Raw genomic sequence first — 22,081 nt, 5'->3', positions numbered from 1 at the left:
CTGTGGGACTCAAACCCGCTATCCTATCCTATGTGGGAAACTAACCCCACGTATTATTCTACCTAAGTTTCTTCTTCAAAGAATGCCTTGTTTACCTCAATCCAGGGGATCTTGCTCAGAATTCTCTGGCCCGGGGATCGGAAGCTCTCCCGGAGAATTCCTCGGGGCCGGCTGCAGGTCCCACGATCCCACGGATCCGTCGAGATTCAAAAGCAGGTTCCCACCTGGGGTGCCAAAACTGTTACCGAAAAACGCGTTAAAATCGGAAACGACTCCTCAACACCAATTTAGTATTAAAGAGAAGGCATTCTATATTCACGGCGCCGGATGCACGGGGGATCGCTCCTCCTGGCGTGCGTACCTCACGCACCTTTCCTGTACAATTTGTAGATGAAAATTTTACATACTCATACATAGTCATTATTGTCTTGTCTAGCGATGGGTACAAACTTGCTCGTTCCGTATGTCAATCACTGCGCAGGCTCGGTTGTCCTCTTCCGTTGTTCTCTTCTGAGTAGGTGGTGTTACTTGGGTCGGTGGTGGTCTGTGAGTCGGTGGTCGCGATCTCCCCCTGCCGGAATTACCTTTTAGCTTCTCGGCTCTTACTCTTGGCAGTCTTGGCTAGTTTTCTCAGTCCGCTAAGCGAAACCGCGTTTTGTCATCCTTTTCTGACAGAAGCATGTTGTCTGTTGTTCTGCTGACATTAACGATCGCCTAGGGACTAAAATGCAGATCGACAGGTGCGCTGATTGGTACGCTCCATGTTCCCGTAATGGAACACCGTCTCTGGTTGGTTGATTTCATCGCTTTGGTTACACCTGTTCCTGTTGTTCAGTTTCTTCTTTTTTGGCTTTGTGTGATTCTCTCTGTGATTCTGTTTTTCTCTGCCTCGCTTTTCCCAGCTCCCCGTCCCTCACTTTTAATGCCCGTTATCCTTCACCAGCACACTCTCCCTTGGTTCCCATCCTCGTTTCTGAATTCCTCCTGCTTTGCCACGTAGCCCGTGACTTTTTTCTTAATCTCTCTCTGTCTGCCTCAACGCTCCCCCCGTGCTTTTTAATTCGTCTTCTCTGCTCTGTACCCTGCTACTGTTCTTGCCTTTCTGAGTTCTTCTCTGTCCAGCTCCCTTTCCCTATTCATGAATTCCTGTTCTTCCTGCAGCCACCGCTGTTCCCTGTGACCTCCATCTCTCTCTGTCCAGCTCCCTGTCCCTAGGTTTTAATTCCTGCCTCTGCCCGCTGTAGCCTGTCTAGATGTTTCTCTCGGCCTCTCTCTCTGTCCGGCTCCCTCTCTCTGTGTTCTAATTCCACGTTCTCTGTCACGTGGACCCGTGCTATTTGTTTGTCCTCATCTCTCTCTGTCCAGCTCCTTGCTGCGACGTTTTATTTCCTCATTTCCTCCCTCTCTGTCTTTGTAGCCCATTGCTGTTGGTTTGTTTTTTTCTTTTTTTTCACTTGTTTCTTCATGTGTCTCTGTCTGCCTCCCAGTCCCTGATCTTTAATTCCTCCTTCCCTGTAGGCCGCTGTTCCTTTTTTCCATTCTACATTGTGTTCTCTTTGGTCTCGTGTTCTTATTCATTGATTCCCTCCTCGCTGCCCTGTGGCTTGTCCCCATTTTATTGTTGCTTCTCTCTCCCTCTCTCTGGCTTCTTGCCCCTGTTTTTAAAATTCCTCCCTCTCTTCTCTCTTCCCTGTAGGCCGTGTGATCTTTAGCCTTTCTCCATGTCTTTCTGCCCATCTCTCTGTGTCTATTCATTAATTCTTCCCTCTCTGCCCTGTAGCCTGTAGCTTCTGTCCTTTCTCCATCTTGCTGTCCCTGGCTCCCGCGTGACCCTATGCTAGAATTGTTTCTCTCTTCTCTCCGTACGCATTGCGATTCCTTTTGCTCTCTGTCTCCCTTTGGTTTTTTTCTTTTTTTTTTTTCTGGCTCCCTGTCCCTAATTCTTAATTCTCTGCCTTCTCGTGCCCCATGGTTTGTTCTGTGGGGTTCTCTCGCGGTTCCCTCGCAGTTCCCTCCAGTCCATACTGGGCTATATTGGTCTAGTCCATACTGGGCTATATTGGTCTGTCCCGGCTTCCTCCCACTTCTTTCCCAGTGCCTCACAGTAGGTCCCGGTTCCGTCCATGGGATGAACTGTGAGGGGGCAACTGTGAGGGGGCAACTGTGAGGGGGCAACTGTGAGGGGGCAACTGTGAGGGGGCAACTGTGAGGGGGCAACTGTGAGGGGGCAACTGTGAGGGGGCAACTGTGAGGGGGCAACTGTGAGGGGGCAACTGTGAGGGGGCAACTGTGAGGGAACTGTGAGTAGGGGGGCGGCCCCCCGGGCCCCAGCCCCCCCCCCCCGCCTGGGGCCAGGGCCCCGCGGCCGCCGGCCCCTTCCTCCTCTGCCCGCTCCCGTCGCAGACGGCTCGGTATGTGTCACGAGCGGCAGCCCCGTTCAGCAGCTCTCGGAGGGCGCGCGGCTGTGCCCGGCCGTGACCGGGGCCCGCAGGGGTTTCCCGCTCGCCCCGAGAAGGCGCTGGCCCCGAGCCGGCGCGTCCCGCCCCGCCCGGCCCTCGGCGCCCTCGCGAGCTGAGCGCGGCCCGGCCAGCAGGGGGCGCTGGCGCTCACCGGCTGGGCGCGGGGGCGGGGCCGGTGGGGGCCGTTCCTTCCGGCCGCCCTTTAAGGGCCGCCCCGCAGGGCTCGGGCTTCCGGTGGCGCGTGCGCGGCGCGTCGGAGCGGGGGCGGGAGCGGTGCGTGTGGAGGCCGAAGGGCCGGTGCGTGTGGCGGCCGGGTCGCGAGGCGTCCCTGTGCGGTGCCGGGGCCCCTCTGCGGCCCGGCGTGGGAAGCCCGCGGCCGGCGGAGCCTGCTGGGAGCTGGGCGGGGAGCGCCGCGGCGGTCCGGCCGCCGGCAGCCATCCCCTGCGGTGTCCGGCAGCCCCTCGGGACGCCTGGAGGCCTGGCGGTGCCCGAGCCTCGCCTGCGGCAGCCGCCTGAGAGAGCAGCGCGGCCGTGTCCGGGGGCCGGAGAGCGCTGGTGGGTGAGTTCGGGCAGCGGGGGGCGGGTGTGTGTCTCCGGGCGGGGCCGGGGGGCTCCGTGCCCCGCAGAGGAGCCCCGGTCGGGCATCGTTCGCTTCCGAACAATGCAGGTCTGTCCCTGGTTATTTTCTGTGTACAGTGTTTCGGGCCACCTGAAAGCCTTTGGCCGGGTAGGTTTGGTGCGGGGCGATGGCAGGTGTGGACCCTGAAAGATCTCGGGTGGGGGGCGTGGGAGGTATTTCTTGCCTTAAAACTCTGAGCCCACCTCGTGTGTCATGTCGTGTTATCATGTCGTGAGTCTCGTGACTGTGGCAAATGGCTGAGTCGGGCGTTTTCTGATAACTAACTTCTGAACGTGTGCGTGTGTAGGCACGGGGAGATTTGTGCAGTGTGACGGAGCCCCTTGTGCTTCTGTGCTAATGTCTACCTGTTCTAGACCTCCAGTGTTGGAAAGCCTTTGTTTAGTGCCTAGTTGTGGCTGCGTAACTGCTGTTGCGCCTGCAGCTGTGCTCGCAGGGATGCTGGGTGGCTCCGCATCAAACCGGCCGCCGGGCGGCCGGGTTGTGCCGCAGAGCATGCCGGGAGCTGTAGTCCTTGCGGCTGCCGGGCGGCCGGGTTGTGCCGCAGAGCATGCCGGGAGCTGTATTCCTGGCGCAGTGGCTGCCGGCCCTGTCACGTGGTTCGCCGGGCATGGCGGGAGGCGCGGTCTTCCGGCGCTCGGGTGCCGGGCGGCCGTGGCGCGTACGGTACGCGAGGTGTATTTTTGGGGTTGGCTTCGTGTTGATTACTGGGGGCTTGCGGGTGCGGCCGCTTCCCGAGAAGCGGTGAGTTCCCCGGGAGCTGACAGAAGGGAAGAGGGAAAGGAGGAGGACGATGACCTTTTCCCCGTGCCCAGGGCGCAGATGATGGCCGCGTCCCCGGCCCACCGGAGGTCCCGCTCAGCCTCCCCTGGCCCCCCTTGCCCTGTGCGCCTGCCCCCAGCTCCGGCACCTCCCCATAAGCGTGCTGCATAGCCTTAGGCCGCCCCCAGGCCCTGTCGTGAAGGCAGCAAGCCGTCCCTCAAGCGCACTGGATTCCCCCTTGGTGCAGGGGCCCTTAGCAGTAGCGTGGGGAGGGAGCGGTGTGTCCAGAAGCCCCTGCGGAAGGAGAGGCTTTGGCCAGGGTCGATCGACGGTAATGACGGTCACTGTTTCTTCTTTCCCTCTCCCAGAGACCGTGCTGAGGACGTGGTTGTCTGTCCTTCCCCCGGGGATGCCGTTGCCTGTGGCCGTCTCAGGCTCGCGTGGCTTCTCTCTGCCCGTCCTCGCCGTCCTCGCAGCGCAGGGCCGAAAAGGGATAGACAAAGCCCTTCCCGGCTGCGGACAGAAGCTGCCTCGGCTGAAGCTGGAGACGCCAACGAAAGGTAAAGAAGAAGAAACTGAAGGTGCTCTGGCTGCCAGCTGCCTTCCTGCCGCAGGCAAGAGAGAGCCTGTCCCTGCAGGTGGGGGAGGAAGGATCCCCCTTCATAGCCCGCAGCGGGCCAGGCCACCAACGTGCACCGTAGGGTCTGTACGCGTAACCCGGAGTTGGGTACGGGCGTGTAGTGCACGAGCAAGCTAGGCTACGTGCCTAGGAAGCCTCATCTGGTAAGAGCTGTAAGACACCCACGTATTCTCTTCAGGTGGAGGACGGCCTAGAGTCTGGAGCTGCAGAAGAGGCAGGGAGGAGAGGAGGGGAAAGAAGCATCTGAACGGCTAAATTGTGCCAGCAGCGCTGAGAGCGAGAGTCGCGGTGAGTCCTGGGCCACTGGGGCCCCGTTGCCTCTCTTGTACGTCCTGGGCCCTCCCTGTCTCTCCCCCGGCCCCCTCTCTTTCCTTACCTGCTGCAAAATTATTTTTTTTTGCGCCCCCCCCGCACCTTCTTTCTCCATCTCGCTCTGAGTGGCTCCCTGCCTCCCCGTCTTTCCAGTCCTCCCTCTCTCTGTCCTGTAGCCTGTGGCTCCTTTTTCTTTCTCTGCCTCTCTCTGCCTGGCTCTGGCTCCGTTTTTTTTTTTTTTTTTTATTCCTCCTGCTCTGTCCTGTAGCCTGTCGGTGTTTTGTTGTTCACTGGCTCTCTTGATCTGACTCCCTGTGTTACCGAAAAACGCGTTAAAATCGGAAACGACTCCTCAACACCAATTTAGTATTAAAGAGCAGGCATTCTTTATTCGCGGCGCCGGATGCACGGGGGATCGCTCCTCCTGGCGTGCGTACCTCACGCACCTTTCCTGTACAATTTGTAGATGAAAATTTTACATACTCATACATAGTCATTATTGTCTTGTCTAGCGATGGGTACAAACTTGCTCGTTCCCTATGTCAGTCACTGCGCAGGCTCGGTTGTCCTCCCAGTACAGTGCGGGGAACGGGGACGTACAGTGCGGGGAACGGGGACGTACCAGGATCTACTGGGTTGTACTGGGAGGGAACTGGGACGTACTGGGAGTCTCTACAATGTCCTGGGATGTCCTGGGATGTAGTGTGGAGGAACTAGGATGTACAGGCTTGTACTGGGTTGTACCGGGTGGAACTGGCAGGAATTTGGGATGTACCAGGATGTACTGGGATGTACTGGGAGGTAACTGTTATGTACTGGGAAGGAACTGGTAGGGAACTGGGATGTACTGGTATGTACTGGGAGGGAAGTGTTATGTACTGACGGTAACTGGGACGTACTGGGATGTGCTGGGAGGGAACTGGGACGTACTGGGATGTGCTGGGAGGGAACTGGGACGTACTGGGATGTGCTGGGAGGGAACTGGGATGTACTGGGAGGGAACTGGGATGTACTGGGAGGGAACTGGGATGTACTGGGAGGGAACTGGGATGTACTGGGAGGGACCGGTGAAGTACTGGGATGTACTGGGATGTACTGGGAGGGCACTGGAATGTAATGGGATGTACTGGGAGGGAACTGGGGTATACTGGGAGGCACTACAATGTGCTGGGATGTCCTGGGATGTACCGTGGAGGAAGTAGGGTGTACAGGCTTGTACTGGGTTGTACCGGGTGGAACTGGCAGGGATTTGGGATGTACCAGGATCTACTGGGATGTACTGGGATGTACTGGGAGGTAACTGTTGTGTACTGGGAAGGAACAGGGAGGGAACTGGGATGTACTGGGAGGGAACTGGGATGTACTGGGATGTACTAGGAGGTAACTGTTGTGTACTGGGAGTGAACTGGGAGGGAACTGTGAAGTACTGGGATGTACTTAGAGGGAACTGGGATGTACTGGGAGGGAACTGGGATGTACTGGGAGGCACTACAATGTGCGGGGATGCCCTGGGATGTACTGTGGAGGAACTAGGATGTACAGGCTTGTACTGGGTTGTACCGGGTGGAACTGGCAGGGATTTTGGATGTACTAGGATGTACTGGGATGTACTGGGATGTACTGGGAGGTAACTGTTATGTACTGGGAAGGAACAGGGAGGGAACTGGGATGTACTGGTAAGGAACTGGGATGTACTGTGAGGGAACTGGGACGTACTGTGAGGACACTGGGATGTACTGTTATGTGCTGGGAGGGAAGTGTTATGTACTGAGGGGAACTGGTACGTACTGGGATGTACTGGGAGGGAACTGTGAAGTACTGTTATGTACTGGGAGTGAACTGGGAGGGAACTGGTATGTAGTAGGATGTACTGGGTGGGAACTGGGATGTACCAGGATGTACTGGTATGTACTGGGAGGGAACTGGTATGTACTGGGAGGGAACTGGGATGTACTGGGATGTACTGGGAGGGAACTGGTATGTACTGGGAGGGAACTGGGATGTACTGGGGACATACTGGCAGGGAACTGGGATGTACTGGGAGGGGATTGGGATGTACTGGGAGGGAACTTGGATGTATTGGGAGGGAAGTGTTATGTACCAAGGGGGAACTGGGACGTACTGGGATGTAGTGGGAGTGAACTGTGAAGTACTGGGATGTACTTAGAGGGAACTGGGATGTACTGGGAGGGAACTTTGAAGTACTGGGATGTACTTAGAGGAAACTGGGAGGCAACTGGGATGTAGTGGGACGTACTGGAATGGAACTGGGAGTGAACTGTGTGTGAACTGGGAGGGAACTGGGATGTACTGTGAGGGTACTGGGATGTACTGGGAGGGACGGGGAGGGATCTGGGATGTACTGGGCTGCACTGGTAGGGAACTGGGATGTACTGGGAGGAAACTGGAATGTCCCAGTTGACACCCACTTCCCTCCCAGTTTCCTCCCAGTATATCCCAGTTTCCTCCCAGTATATCCCAGTTCCCTACCAGTATATCCCAGTTTCCTCCCAGTATATCCCAGTTTCCTCCCAGTAAATCCCAGTTTCCTCCCAGTAAATCCCAGTTTCCTCCCAGTACATCCCAATACATCGCCGTACATTCCAGTTCCGTTCCTGTACATCCCAATACATCCCCGTTCCATGCCAGTACATCCCAGTTCCCTACCAGTTCATCCCCGTACATCCCAATTCCCTCCCGGTTCGCTACCACTTCTTTCCCAGTGCCTCCCAATACATCCCAGTTCCGTCCCATTACATCCCAGTACATCCCAGGTCCCTCCCAGTACATCCCAGTTCCCTCCCAGTACATCCCAGGTCCCTCCCCGTTAATCCTAGGTCCCTCCCAGTACTGGGAGGGACCTGGGATGTACTGGGAGGCACTACAATGTGCGGGGATGCCCTGAGATGTACTGTGGAGGAACTAGGATGTACAGGCTTGTACTGGGTTGTACCGGGTGGAACTGGCAGGGATTTGGGATGTACCAGGATCTACTGGGATGTACTGGGATGTACTGGGAGGTAACTGTTATGTATTGGGAGTGAACTGGGAGGGAACTGGGATGTACTTGGAGGGAAATGGGAGAGAACTGAGATGTACTGGAGGGAACTGGAATGGAATAAGAGGGAACTAGGACGCACTGGTCGGAAACAGGGACGGAACTGGGATGTACTGGGACGTACTGGGAGGGAACTGGGACGTACTGGGAGGGAACTGTTGTGTACTGGGAGTGAACTGGGAGGGAACTGGTATGTACTGGGACGGACTGGGAGGGAACTGGTATGTACTGGGACGGACTGGGAGGGAACTGGGATGTACTGGGAGGAAACTGGAATGTCCCAGTTGACACACACTTTCCTCCCAGTTTCCTCCCAATACATCGCAGTAAATCCCAGTTTGCTCCCAGTACATCGCAGTACATTCCAGTTCCGTTCCTGTACATCCCAATACATCCCCGTTCCATGCCAGTACATCCCAGTTTCCTACCAGTTCATCCCCGTACATCCCAATTCCCTCCCGGTTCGCTACCACTTCTTTCCCATTGCCTCCAAATACATCCCAGTTCCGTCCCATTACATCCCAGTACATCCCAGGTCCCTCCCAGTACGTCCCAGTTCCCTCCCAGTACATCCCAGTTCCCTCCCAGTACTGGGAGGGACCTGGGATGTACTGGGAGGCACTACAATGTGCGGGGATGCCCTGGGATGTACTGTGGAGGAACTAGGATGTACAGGCTTGTACTGGGTTGTACCGGGTGGAACTAGCAGGGATTTGGGATGTACCAGGATCTACTGGGATGTACTGGGATGTACTGGGAGGTAACTGTTATGTACTGGGAGTGAACTGGGAGGGAACTGGGACGTACTGGTGGGGAACTGGGATGTACTGTGAGGGAACTGGGACGTACTGTGAGGACACTGGGATGTACTGTTATGTACTGGGAGGGAAGTGTTATGTACTGAGGGGAACTGGTGCGTACTGGGATGTACTGGGAGTGAACTGGGAGGGAACTGGTATGTAGTAGGATGTACTGGGTGGGAACTGGGATGTACCAGGATGTAGTGGGAGGGAATTGGGATGTAGTGGGAGGGAACTGGGAGGGAACTGGTATGTACTGGGAGGGAACTGGGATGTAGTGGGAGTGAACTGGGAGGGAACTGGGATGTACTGGGACATACTGGCAGGGAACTGGGATGTACTGGGAGGGAACTGGGATGTAGTGGGAGTGAACTGGGAGGGAACTGGGATGTACTGGGACATACTGGCAGGGAACTGGGATGTACTGGGAGGGAACTGGTATGTACTGGGAGTGAACTGGGAGGGAACTGGGATGTACTGGGACATACTGGCAGGGAACTGGGATGTACTGGGAGGGGATTGGGATGTACTGGGAGGGAACTTGGATGTATTGGGAGGGAAGTGTTATGTACCAAGGGGGAACTGGGACGTACTGGGATGTAGTGGGAGTGAACTGTGAAGTACTGGGATGTACTGTGAGGGAACTGGGATGTACTGGGAGGGAACTGGGAGGCAACTGGCATGTACTGGGATGTACTGGAATGGAACTGGGAGTGAACTGTGTGTGAACTGGGAGGGAACTGGGATGTACTGGGAGGCACTACAATGTGCGGGTATGCCCTGGGATGTACCGTGGAGGAACTAGGATGTACAGGCTTGTACTGGGTTGTACCGGGTGGAGCTGGCAGGCATTTGGGATGTACTGGGATGTACTGGGATGTACTGGGAGGTAACTGTTATGTACTGGGAAGGAACAGGGAGGGAACTGGGATGTACTGGGAGGAAACTGGGATGTACTGTGAGGGAACTGGGACGTACTGTGAGGACACTGGGATGTACTGTTACGTACTGGGAGGGAAGTGTTATGTACTGAGGGGAACTGTGAAGTACTGGGATGTACTGGGAGTGAACTGGGAGGGAACTGGTATGTAGTAGGATGTACTGGGTGGGAACTGGGATGTACCAGGATGTACTGGAAGGGAACTGGTATGTACTGGGAGGGAACTGGGATTTACTGGGACATACTGGCAGGGAACTGGGATGTACTGGGAGGGGATTGGGACGGACTGGGAGGGAACTGGGATGTACTGGGCTGCACTGGTAGGGAACTGGGATGTACTGGGAGGAAACTGGAATGTCCCAGTTGACACCCACTTCCCTCCCAATGCCTCCCAGTATATCCCAGTTTCCTCCCAGTATATCCCAGTTTCCTCCCAGTATATCCCAGTTTCCTCCCAGTACATCCCAGTAAATCCCAGCTCGCTGCCAGTACATGCCAATACATTGCTGTACATTCCAGTTCTGTTCCTGTACATCCCAATACATCCCCGTTCCATGCCAGTACATCCCAGTTTCCTACCAGTTCATCCCCGTACATCCCAGTTCCCTCCCGATTCACTACCACTTCTTTCCCAGTGCCTCCCAATACATCCCAGTTCCGTCCCATTACATCCCAGTACGTCCCAGTTCCCTCCCAGTACATCCCAGGTCCCTCCCAGTACTGGGAGGGAACTGGGATGTACTGGGAGGCACTACAATGTACGGGGATGCCCTGGGATGTACTGTGGAGGAACTAGGATGTACAGGCTTGTACTGGGTTGTACCGGGTGGAACTGGCAGGGATTTGGGATGTACCAGGATCTACTGGGATGTACTGGGAGGTAACTGTTATGTACTGGGATGTACTGGGAGGGAACTGGGATTTACTGTGAGGACACTGGGATGTACTGGTATGTACTGGGAGGGAAGTGTTATGTACTGAGGGGAACTGGGACGTACTGGGACGTGCTGGGAGGGAACTATGAAGTATTGGGATGTACTTAGAGGGAACTGGGATGTACTGGGAGGGAACTGGGAGGGAACTGTGAAGTACTGGGATGTACTGGGAGGGAACTGGTATGTACTGGGAGGGAACTGGGATGTACTGGGTGGAAAGTGTTGGGAATTGGGATTTACTGGGAGGGAACTGGGATGGACTGGGAGGGAACTGGGATGTAGTGGGACATACTGGGAGGGAACTGGGATGTACTGGGGTGTACTGGGAGGGAACTGTTATGTACCGAGGGGGAAGTGGGATGTACTGGGAGTGAACTGTGAAGTACTGGGATGTACTTAGAGGGAAGTGGGAGGGAACTTGGATGTAGTGGGAGGGAGCTGGGGTTTACTTGGAGGAAAGTGGCATGTACTGGGATGTACTGGAATGGAACAGGGAGTGAACTGTGTGTGAACTGTGAGGGAACTGGGATGTACTGTGAGGGAACTGGGATGTACTGGGATGTACTGGGACGGACTGGGAGGGAACTGGGATGTACTGGGAGGGATCTGGGATGTACTGGGAGGGATCTGGGATGTACTGGGCTGCACTGGTAGGGAACTGGGATGTACTGGGAGGAAACTGGAATGTCCCAGTTGACACCCACTTCCCTCCCAGTGCCTCCCAGTATATCCCAGTTTCCTCCCAGTACATCCCAGTAAATCCCAGTTTGCTCCCAGTACATGCCAGTACATCGCAGTACATTCCAGTTCCGTTCCTGTACATCCCAATACATCCCCGTTCCATGCCAGTACATCCCAGTTCCCTACCAGTTCATCCCCGTACATCCCAATTCCCTCCCGGTTCACTACCACTTCTTTCCCAGTTCCGTCCCATTACATCCCAGTTCCGTCCCATTACATCCCAGTTCCGTCCCATTACATCCCAGTTCCGTCCCATTACATCCCAGTACATCCCAGTTCCCTCCCAGTACATCCCAGTTCCCTCCCAGTACATCCCAGTTCCCTCCCAGTACATCCCAGGTCCCTCCCAGTACTGGGAGGGAACTGGGATGTACTGGGAGGCACTACAATGTGCGGGGATGCCCTGGGATGTACTGTGGAGGAACTAGGATGTACAGGCTTGTACTGGGTTGTACCGGGTGGAGCTGGCAGGCATTTGGGATGTACCAGGATCTACTGGGATGTACTGGGAGGTAACTGTTATGTACTGGGAAGGAACAGGGAGGGAACTGGGATGTACTGGGAGGGAACTGGGATGTACTGGGAGGGAACTGGGACGTACCGTGAGGACACTGGGATGTACTGGTATGTACTGGGAGGGAAGTGTTATGTACTGAGGGGAACTGGGACGTACTGGGATGTACTGGGAGGGAACTGTGAAGTACTGGGATGTACTGGGAGTGAACTGTGAGGGAACTGGTATGTAGTAGGATGTACTGGGTGGGAACTGGGATGTACTGGGTGGGAACTGGGATGTACTGGGAGGGAACTGGTATGTACTGGGAGGGAACTGGGATGTAGTGGGAGGGAACTGGGAGGGAACTGGGATGTACTGGGAGCGAACTGGTATGTACTGGGAGGGAACTGGGATGTACTGGGACATACTGGCAGGGAACTGGGATGTACTGGGAGGGGATTGGGACGGACTGGGAGGGAACTGGGATGTACTGGGCTGCACTGGTAGGGAACTGGGATGTACTGGGAGGAAACTGGAATGTCCCAGTTGACACCCACTTCCCTCCCAATGCCTCCCAGTATATCCCAGTTTCCTCCCAGTATATCCCAGTTTCCTCCCAGTACATCCCAGTAAATCCCAGCTCGCTGCCAGTACATGCCAATACATCGCTGTACATTCCAGTTCTGTTCCTGTACATCCCAATACATCCCCGTTCCATGCCAGTACATCCCAGTTTCCTACCAGTTCATCCCCGTACATCCCAGTTCCCTCCCGGTTCACTACCACTTCTTTCCCAGTGCCTCCCAATACATCCCAGTTCCGTCCCATTACATCCCAGTACATCCCAGTTCCCTCCCAGTACATCCCAGGTCCCTCCCAGTACATCCCAGTTCCCTCCCAGTACTGGGAGGGAACTGGGATGTACTGGGAGGCACTACAATGTGCGGGGATGCCCTGGGATGTACTGTGGAGGAACTAGGATGTACAGGCTTGTACTGGGTTGTACCGGGTGGAACTGGCAGGGATTTGAAATGTCCTAGGATCTACTGGGATGTACTGGGATGTACTGGGAGGTAACTGTTGTGTACTGGGAGTGAACTGGGATAGAACTGGGATGTACTGGGAGGGAACTGGGATGTACTGTGAGGACACTGGGATGTACTGGTATGTACTGGGAGGGAAGTGTTATGTACTGAGGGGAACTGGGACGTACTGGGACGTGCTGGGAGGGAACTATGAAGTATTGGGATGTACTTAGAGGGAACTGGGATGTACTGGGAGGGACCTGGGAGGGAACTGTGAAGTACTGGGATGTACTGGGAGGGAACTGGTATGTACTGGGAGGGAACTGGGATGTACTGGGTGGAAAGTGTTGGGAATTGGGATTTACTGGGAGGGAACTGGGATGGACTGGGAGGGAACTGGGATGTAGTGGGACATACTGGGAGGGAACTGGGATGTACTGGGGTGTACTGGGAGGGAACTGTTATGTACCGAGGGGGAACTGGGATGTAGTGGGAGTGAACTGTGAAGTACTGGGATGTACTTAGAGGGAAGTGGGAGGGAACTTGGATGTAGTGGGAGGGAGCTGGGGTTTACTTGGAGGAAAGTGGCATGTACTGGGCTGTACTGGAATGGAACTGGGAGTGAACTGTGTGTGAACTGTGAGGGAACTGGGATGTACTGTGAGGGAACTGGGATGTACTGTGAGGACACTGGGATGTACTGGTATGTACTGGGAGGGAAGTGTTATGTACTGAGGGGAACTGGGACGTACTGGGACGTGCTGGGAGGGAAGTATGAAGTATTGGGATGTACTTAGAGGGAACTGGGATGTACTGGGAGGGAACTGGGAGTGAACTGGGAGGGAACTGTGAAGTACTGGGATGTACTTAGAGGGAACTGGGATGTACTGGGAGGGAACTGGGATGTACTGGGTGGAAAGTGTTGGGAATTGGGATTTACTGGGAGGGAACTGGGATGGACTGGGAGGGAACTGGGATGTACTGGGTGGAAAGTGTTGGGAATTGGGATTTACTGGGAGGGAACTGGGATGGACTGGGAGGGAACTGGGATGTAGTGGGACATACTGGGAGGGAACTGGGATGTACTGGGGTGTACTGGGAGGGAACTGTTATGTACCGAGGGGGAAGTGGGATGTACTGGGAGTGAACTGTGAAGTACTGGGATGTACTTAGAGGGAAGTGGGAGGGAACTTGGATGTAGTGGGAGGGAACTGGGATTTACTTGGAGGAAAGTGGCATGTACTGGGATGTACTGGAATGGAACTGGGAGTGAACTGTGTGTGAACTGTGAGGGAACTGGGATGTACTGTGAGGGAACTGGGATGTACTGGGATGTACTGGGACGGACTGGGAGGGAACTGGGATGTACTGGGAGGGATCTGGGATGTACTGGGATGCACTGGTAGGGAACTGGGATGTACTGGGAGGAAACTGGAATGTCCCAGTTGACACCCACTTCCCTCCCAGTGCCTCCCAGTATATCCCAGTTTCCTCCCAGTACATCCCAGTAAATCCCAGCTCGCTGCCAGTACATCCCAGTACATCGCAGTACATTCCAGTTCCGTTCCTGTACATCCCAATACATCCCCGTTCCATGCCAGTACATCCCAGTTCCCTACCAGTTCATCCCCGTACATTCCAGTTCCCTCCCGGTTCACTACCACTTCTTTCCCAGTTCCGTCCCATTACATCCCAGTTACGTCCCAGTACGTCCCAGTTCCCTCCCAGTACATCCCAGGTCCCTCCCAGTACTGGGAGGGAACTGGGATGTACTGGGAGGCACTACAATGTGCGGGGATGCCCAGGGATGTACTGTGGAGGAACTAGGATGTACAGGCTTGTACTGGGTTGTACCGGGTGGAACTGGCAGGGATTTGAAATGTCCTAGGATCTACTAGGATGTACTGGGAGGTAACTGTTATGTACTGGGAGTGAACTGGGAGGGAACTGGGATGTACTGGGAGGGAACTGGGACGTACCGTGAGGACACTGGGATGTACTGGTATGTACTGGGAGGGAAGTGTTATGTACTGAGGGGAACTGGGACGTACTGGGATGTACTGGGAGGGAACTGTGAAGTACTGGGATGTACTGGGAGTGAACTGGGAGGGAACTGGTATGTAGTAGGATGTACTCGGTGGGAACTGGGATGTACCAGGATGTACCGGGATGTACTGGGAGGGAACTGGTATGTACTGGGAGGGAACTGGGATGTACTGGGATGTAGTGGGAGGGAACTGGGAGGGAACTGGGATGTACTGGGAGGGAACTGGGATGTACTGGGAGGGAACTGGGATGTAGTGGGACATACTGGGAGGGAACTGGGATGTACTGGGAGGGGATTGGGACGGACTGGGAGGGAACTGGGATGTACTGGGCTGCACTGGTAGGGAACTGGGATGTACTGGGAGGAAACTGGAATGTCCCAGTTGACACCCACTTCCCTCCCAATGCCTCCCAGTATATCCCAGTTTCCTCCCAGTATATCCCAGTTTCCTCCCAGTACATCCCAGTAAATCCCAGCTCGCTGCCAGTACATGCCAATACATCGCTGTACATTCCAGTTCTGTTCCTGTACATCCCAATACATCCCCGTTCCATGCCAGTACATCCCAGTTCCCTACCAGTTCATCCCCGTACATCCCAATTCCCTCCCGGTTCACTACCACTTCTTTCCCAGTGCCTCCCAATACATCCCAGTTCCGTCCCATTACATCCCAGTACATCCCAGGTCCCTCCCAGTACATCCCAGGTCCCTCCCAGTACTGGGAGGGAACTGGGATGTACTGGGAGGCACTACAATGTGCGGGGATGCCCTGGGATATACTGTGGAGGAACTAGGATGTACAGGCTTGTACTCGGTTGTACCGGGTGGAACTGGCAGGGATTTGAAATGTCCTAGTATCTACTAGGATGTACTGGGAGGTAACTGTTGTGTACTGGGAGGGAACTGGGAGGGAACTGTGAAGTACTGGGATGTACTTAGAGGGAACTGGGATGTACTGGGAGGGAACTGGGATGTACTGGGTGGAAAGTGTTGGGAATTGGGATGTACTGGTAGGGAACTGGGATGGACTGGGAGGGAACTGGGATGTAGTGGGACATACTGGGAGGGAACTGGGATGTACTGGGAGGGGATTGGGACGGACTGGGAGGGAACTGGGATGTACTGGGCTGCACTGGTAGGGAACTGGGATGTACTGGGAGGAAACTGGAATGTCCCAGTTGACACCCACTTCCCTCCCAATGCCTCCCAGTATATCCCAGTTTCCTCCCAGTATATCCCAGTTTCCTCCCAGTACATCCCAGTAAATCCCAGCTCGCTGCCAGTACATGCCAATACATCGCTGTACATTCCAGTTCTGTTCCTGTACATCCCAATACATCCCCGTTCCATGCCAGTACATCCCAGTTCCCTACCAGTTCATCCCCGTACATCCCAATTCCCTCCCGGTTCACTACCACTTCTTTCCCAGTGCCTCCCAATACATCCCAGTTCCGTCCCATTACATCCCAGTTCCGTCCCATTACATCCCAGTACATCCCAGGTCCCTCCCAGTACATCCCAGGTCCCTCCCTGTACTGGGAGGGAACTGGGATGTACTGGGAGGCACTACAATGTGCGGGGATGCCCTGGGATGTACCGTGGAGGAACTAGGATGTACAGGCTTGTACTGGGTTGTACCGGGTGGAACTGGCAGGGATTTGGGATGTACCAGGATCTACTGGGATGTACTGGGAGGTAACTGTTATGTACTGGGAAGGAACAGGGAGGGAACTGGGATGTACTGGTAGGGAACTGGGATGTACTGTGAGGGAACTGGGACGTACTGTGAGGACACTGGGATGTACTGGTATGTACTGGGAGGGAAGTGTTATGTACTGAGGGGAACTGGGACGTACTCGGATGTACTGGGAGGTAACTGTTATGTACTGGTAGGGAACTGGGATGTACTGGGAGGGAACTGGGATGTACTGTGAGGACACTGGGATGTACTGGTATGTACTGGGAGGGAAGTGTTATGTACTGAGGGGAACTGGGACGTACTGGGATGTACTGGGAGGGAACTGTGAAGTACTGGGATGTACTGGGAGTGAACTGGGAGGGAACTGGTATGTAGTAGGATGTACTGGGAGGGAACTGGGATGTACTGGGATGTAGTGGGAGGGAACTGGGAGGGAACTGGGATGTACTGGGAGCGAACTGGTATGTACTGGGAGGGAACTGGGATGTACTGGGACATACTGGCAGGGAACTGGGATGTACTGGGAGGGGATTGGGACGGACTGGGAGGGAACTGGGATGTACTGGGCTGCACTGGTAGGGAACTGGGATGTACTGGGAGGAAACTGGAATGTCCCAGTTGACACCCACTTCCCTCCCAATGCCTCCCAGTATATCCCAGTTTCCTCCCAGTATATCCCAGTTTCCTCCCAGTACATCCCAGTAAATCCCAGCTCGCTGCCAGTACATGCCAATACATCGCTGTACATTCCAGTTCTGTTCCTGTACATCCCAATACATCCCCGTTCCATGCCAGTACATCCCAGTTTCCTACCAGTTCATCCCAGTACATCCCAATTCCCTCCCGGTTCACTACCACTTCTTTCCCAGTGCCTCCCAATACATCCCAGTTCCGTCCCATTACATCCCAGTACATCCCAGTTCCCTCCCAGTACGTCCCAGTTCCCTCCCAGTACATCCCAGGTCCCTCCCAGTACTGGGAGGGAACTGGGATGTACTGGGAGGCACTACAATGTGCGGGGATGCCCTGGGATGTACTGTGGAGGAACTAGGATGTACAGGCTTGTACTGGGTTGTACCGGGTGGAACTGGCAGGGATTTGAAATGTCCTAGGATCTACTAGGATGTACTGGGAGGTAACTGTTATGTACTGGGAGTGAACTGGGAGGGAACTGGGATGTACTGGGAGGGAACTGGGACGTACCGTGAGGACACTGGGATGTACTGGTATGTACTGGGAGGGAAGTGTTATGTACTGAGGGGAACTGGGACGTACTGGGATGTACTGGGAGGGAACTGTGAAGTACTGGGATGTACTGGGAGTGAACTGGGAGGGAACTGGTATGTAGTAGGATGTACTCGGTGGGAACTGGGATGTACCAGGATGTACCGGGATGTACTGGGAGGGAACTGGTATGTACTGGGAGGGAACTGGGATGTACTGGGATGTAGTGGGAGGGAACTGGGAGGGAACTGGGATGTACTGGGAGGGAACTGGGATGTACTGGGAGGGAACTGGGATGTAGTGGGACATACTGGGAGGGAACTGGGATGTACTGGGAGGGGATTGGGACGGACTGGGAGGGAACTGGGATGTACTGGGCTGCACTGGTAGGGAACTGGGATGTACTGGGAGGAAACTGGAATGTCCCAGTTGACACCCACTTCCCTCCCAATGCCTCCCAGTATATCCCAGTTTCCTCCCAGTATATCCCAGTTTCCTCCCAGTACATCCCAGTAAATCCCAGCTCGCTGCCAGTACATGCCAATACATCGCTGTACATTCCAGTTCTGTTCCTGTACATCCCAATACATCCCCGTTCCATGCCAGTACATCCCAGTTCCCTACCAGTTCATCCCCGTACATCCCAATTCCCTCCCGGTTCACTACCACTTCTTTCCCAGTGCCTCCCAATACATCCCAGTTCCGTCCCATTACATCCCAGTACATCCCAGGTCCCTCCCAGTACATCCCAGGTCCCTCCCAGTACTGGGAGGGAACTGGGATGTACTGGGAGGCACTACAATGTGCGGGGATGCCCTGGGATATACTGTGGAGGAACTAGGATGTACAGGCTTGTACTCGGTTGTACCGGGTGGAACTGGCAGGGATTTGAAATGTCCTAGTATCTACTAGGATGTACTGGGAGGTAACTGTTGTGTACTGGGAGGGAACTGGGAGGGAACTGTGAAGTACTGGGATGTACTTAGAGGGAACTGGGATGTACTGGGAGGGAACTGGGATGTACTGGGTGGAAAGTGTTGGGAATTGGGATGTACTGGTAGGGAACTGGGATGGACTGGGAGGGAACTGGGATGTAGTGGGACATACTGGGAGGGAACTGGGATGTACTGGGAGGGGATTGGGACGGACTGGGAGGGAACTGGGATGTACTGGGCTGCACTGGTAGGGAACTGGGATGTACTGGGAGGAAACTGGAATGTCCCAGTTGACACCCACTTCCCTCCCAATGCCTCCCAGTATATCCCAGTTTCCTCCCAGTATATCCCAGTTTCCTCCCAGTACATCCCAGTAAATCCCAGCTCGCTGCCAGTACATGCCAATACATCGCTGTACATTCCAGTTCTGTTCCTGTACATCCCAATACATCCCCGTTCCATGCCAGTACATCCCAGTTCCCTACCAGTTCATCCCCGTACATCCCAATTCCCTCCCGGTTCACTACCACTTCTTTCCCAGTGCCTCCCAATACATCCCAGTTCCGTCCCATTACATCCCAGTTCCGTCCCATTACATCCCAGTACATCCCAGGTCCCTCCCAGTACATCCCAGGTCCCTCCCTGTACTGGGAGGGAACTGGGATGTACTGGGAGGCACTACAATGTGCGGGGATGCCCTGGGATGTACCGTGGAGGAACTAGGATGTACAGGCTTGTACTGGGTTGTACCGGGTGGAACTGGCAGGGATTTGGGATGTACCAGGATCTACTGGGATGTACTGGGAGGTAACTGTTATGTACTGGGAAGGAACAGGGAGGGAACTGGGATGTACTGGTAGGGAACTGGGATGTACTGTGAGGGAACTGGGACGTACTGTGAGGACACTGGGATGTACTGGTATGTACTGGGAGGGAAGTGTTATGTACTGAGGGGAACTGGGACGTACTCGGATGTACTGGGAGGTAACTGTTATGTACTGGTAGGGAACTGGGATGTACTGGGAGGGAACTGGGATGTACTGTGAGGACACTGGGATGTACTGGTATGTACTGGGAGGGAAGTGTTATGTACTGAGGGGAACTGGGACGTACTGGGATGTACTGGGAGGGAACTGTGAAGTACTGGGATGTACTGGGAGTGAACTGGGAGGGAACTGGTATGTAGTAGGATGTACTGGGAGGGAACTGGGATGTACTGGGATGTAGTGGGAGGGAACTGGGAGGGAACTGGGATGTACTGGGAGCGAACTGGTATGTACTGGGAGGGAACTGGGATGTACTGGGACATACTGGCAGGGAACTGGGATGTACTGGGAGGGGATTGGGACGGACTGGGAGGGAACTGGGATGTACTGGGCTGCACTGGTAGGGAACTGGGATGTACTGGGAGGAAACTGGAATGTCCCAGTTGACACCCACTTCCCTCCCAATGCCTCCCAGTATATCCCAGTTTCCTCCCAGTATATCCCAGTTTCCTCCCAGTACATCCCAGTAAATCCCAGCTCGCTGCCAGTACATGCCAATACATCGCTGTACATTCCAGTTCTGTTCCTGTACATCCCAATACATCCCCGTTCCATGCCAGTACATCCCAGTTTCCTACCAGTTCATCCCAGTACATCCCAATTCCCTCCCGGTTCACTACCACTTCTTTCCCAGTGCCTCCCAATACATCCCAGTTCCGTCCCATTACATCCCAGTACATCCCAGTTCCCTCCCAGTACGTCCCAGTTCCCTCCCAGTACATCCCAGGTCCCTCCCAGTACTGGGAGGGAACTGGGATGTACTGGGAGGCACTACAATGTGCGGGGATGCCCTGGGATGTACTGTGGAGGAACTAGGATGTACAGGCTTGTACTGGGTTGTACCGGGTGGAACTGGCAGGGATTTGGGATGTACCAGGATCTACTGGGATGTACTGGGATGTACTGGGAGGTAACTGTTGTGTACTGGGAGTGAACTGGGAGAGAACTGGGATGTACTGGGAGGGAACTGGGATGTACTGTGAGGACACTGGGATGTACTGGTATGTACTGGGAGGGAAGTGTTATGTACTGAGGGGAACTGGGACGTACTGGGACGTGCTGGGAGGGAAGTATGAAGTATTGGGATGTACTTAGAGGGAACTGGGATGTACTGGGAGGGAACTGGGAGTGAACTGGGAGGGAACTGTGAAGTACTGGGATGTACTTAGAGGGAACTGGGATGTACTGGGAGGGAACTGGGATGTACTGGGTGGAAAGTGTTGGGAATTGGGATTTACTGGGAGGGAACTGGGATGGACTGGGAGGGAACTGGGATGTACTGGGTGGAAAGTGTTGGGAATTGGGATTTACTGGGAGGGAACTGGGATGGACTGGGAGGGAACTGGGATGTAGTGGGACATACTGGGAGGGAACTGGGATGTACTGGGGTGTACTGGGAGGGAACTGTTATGTACCGAGGGGGAAGTGGGATGTACTGGGAGTGAACTGTGAAGTACTGGGATGTACTTAGAGGGAAGTGGGAGGGAACTTGGATGTAGTGGGAGGGAACTGGGATTTACTTGGAGGAAAGTGGCATGTACTGGGATGTACTGGAATGGAACTGGGAGTGAACTGTGTGTGAACTGTGAGGGAACTGGGATGTACTGTGAGGGAACTGGGATGTACTGGGATGTACTGGGACGGACTGGGAGGGAACTGGGATGTACTGGGAGGGATCTGGGATGTACTGGGATGCACTGGTAGGGAACTGGGATGTACTGGGAGGAAACTGGAATGTCCCAGTTGACACCCACTTCCCTCCCAGTGCCTCCCAGTATATCCCAGTTTCCTCCCAGTACATCCCAGTAAATCCCAGCTCGCTGCCAGTACATCCCAGTACATCGCAGTACATTCCAGTTCCGTTCCTGTACATCCCAATACATCCCCGTTCCATGCCAGTACATCCCAGTTCCCAACCAGTTCATCCCCGTACATTCCAGTTCCCTCCCGGTTCACTACCACTTCTTTCCCAGTTCCGTCCCATTACATCCCAGTTCCGTCCCATTACATCCCAGTACATCCCAGGTCCCTCCCAGTACATCCCAGTTCCCTTCCAGTACATCCCAGGTCCCTCCCAGTACTGGGAGGGAACTGGGATGTACTGGGAGGCACTACAATGTGCGGGGATGCCCTGGGATGTACTGTGGAGGAACTAGGATGTACAGGCTTGTACTGGGTTGTACCGGGTGGAACTGGCAGGGATTTGGGATGTACCAGGATCTACTGGGATGTACTGGGAGGTAACTGTTATGTACTGGGAAGGAACAGGGAGGGAACTGGGATGTACTGGTAGGGAACTGGGATGTACTGTGAGGGAACTGGGAC

At 54.7% G+C, this 22,081-nt stretch overlaps 1 long non-coding RNA gene across 1 annotated transcript in view; it reads left to right on the top strand.

The window, feature by feature from the left end:
* LOC142048035 (uncharacterized) overlaps nt 1-4,889 on the top strand; it is a 29,834-nt gene extending 24,945 nt beyond the window's left edge. The window contains exon 4 of the long non-coding RNA XR_012657367.1: nt 4,677-4,889. This is a non-coding gene — a long non-coding RNA (uncharacterized LOC142048035). The remainder of the gene's footprint in view (nt 1-4,676) is intronic.
* Nucleotides 4,890-22,081: the final 17,192 nt, after the last annotated feature.

Source organism: Phalacrocorax aristotelis, chromosome 24 (assembly GCF_949628215.1).
Source record: "Phalacrocorax aristotelis chromosome 24, bGulAri2.1, whole genome shotgun sequence".
NCBI lineage: Eukaryota > Metazoa > Chordata > Aves > Suliformes > Phalacrocoracidae > Phalacrocorax > Phalacrocorax aristotelis.
The sequence above is the reverse complement of the archived record's forward strand: the minus strand, read 5'-3'. Positions and strand labels throughout refer to the sequence as shown.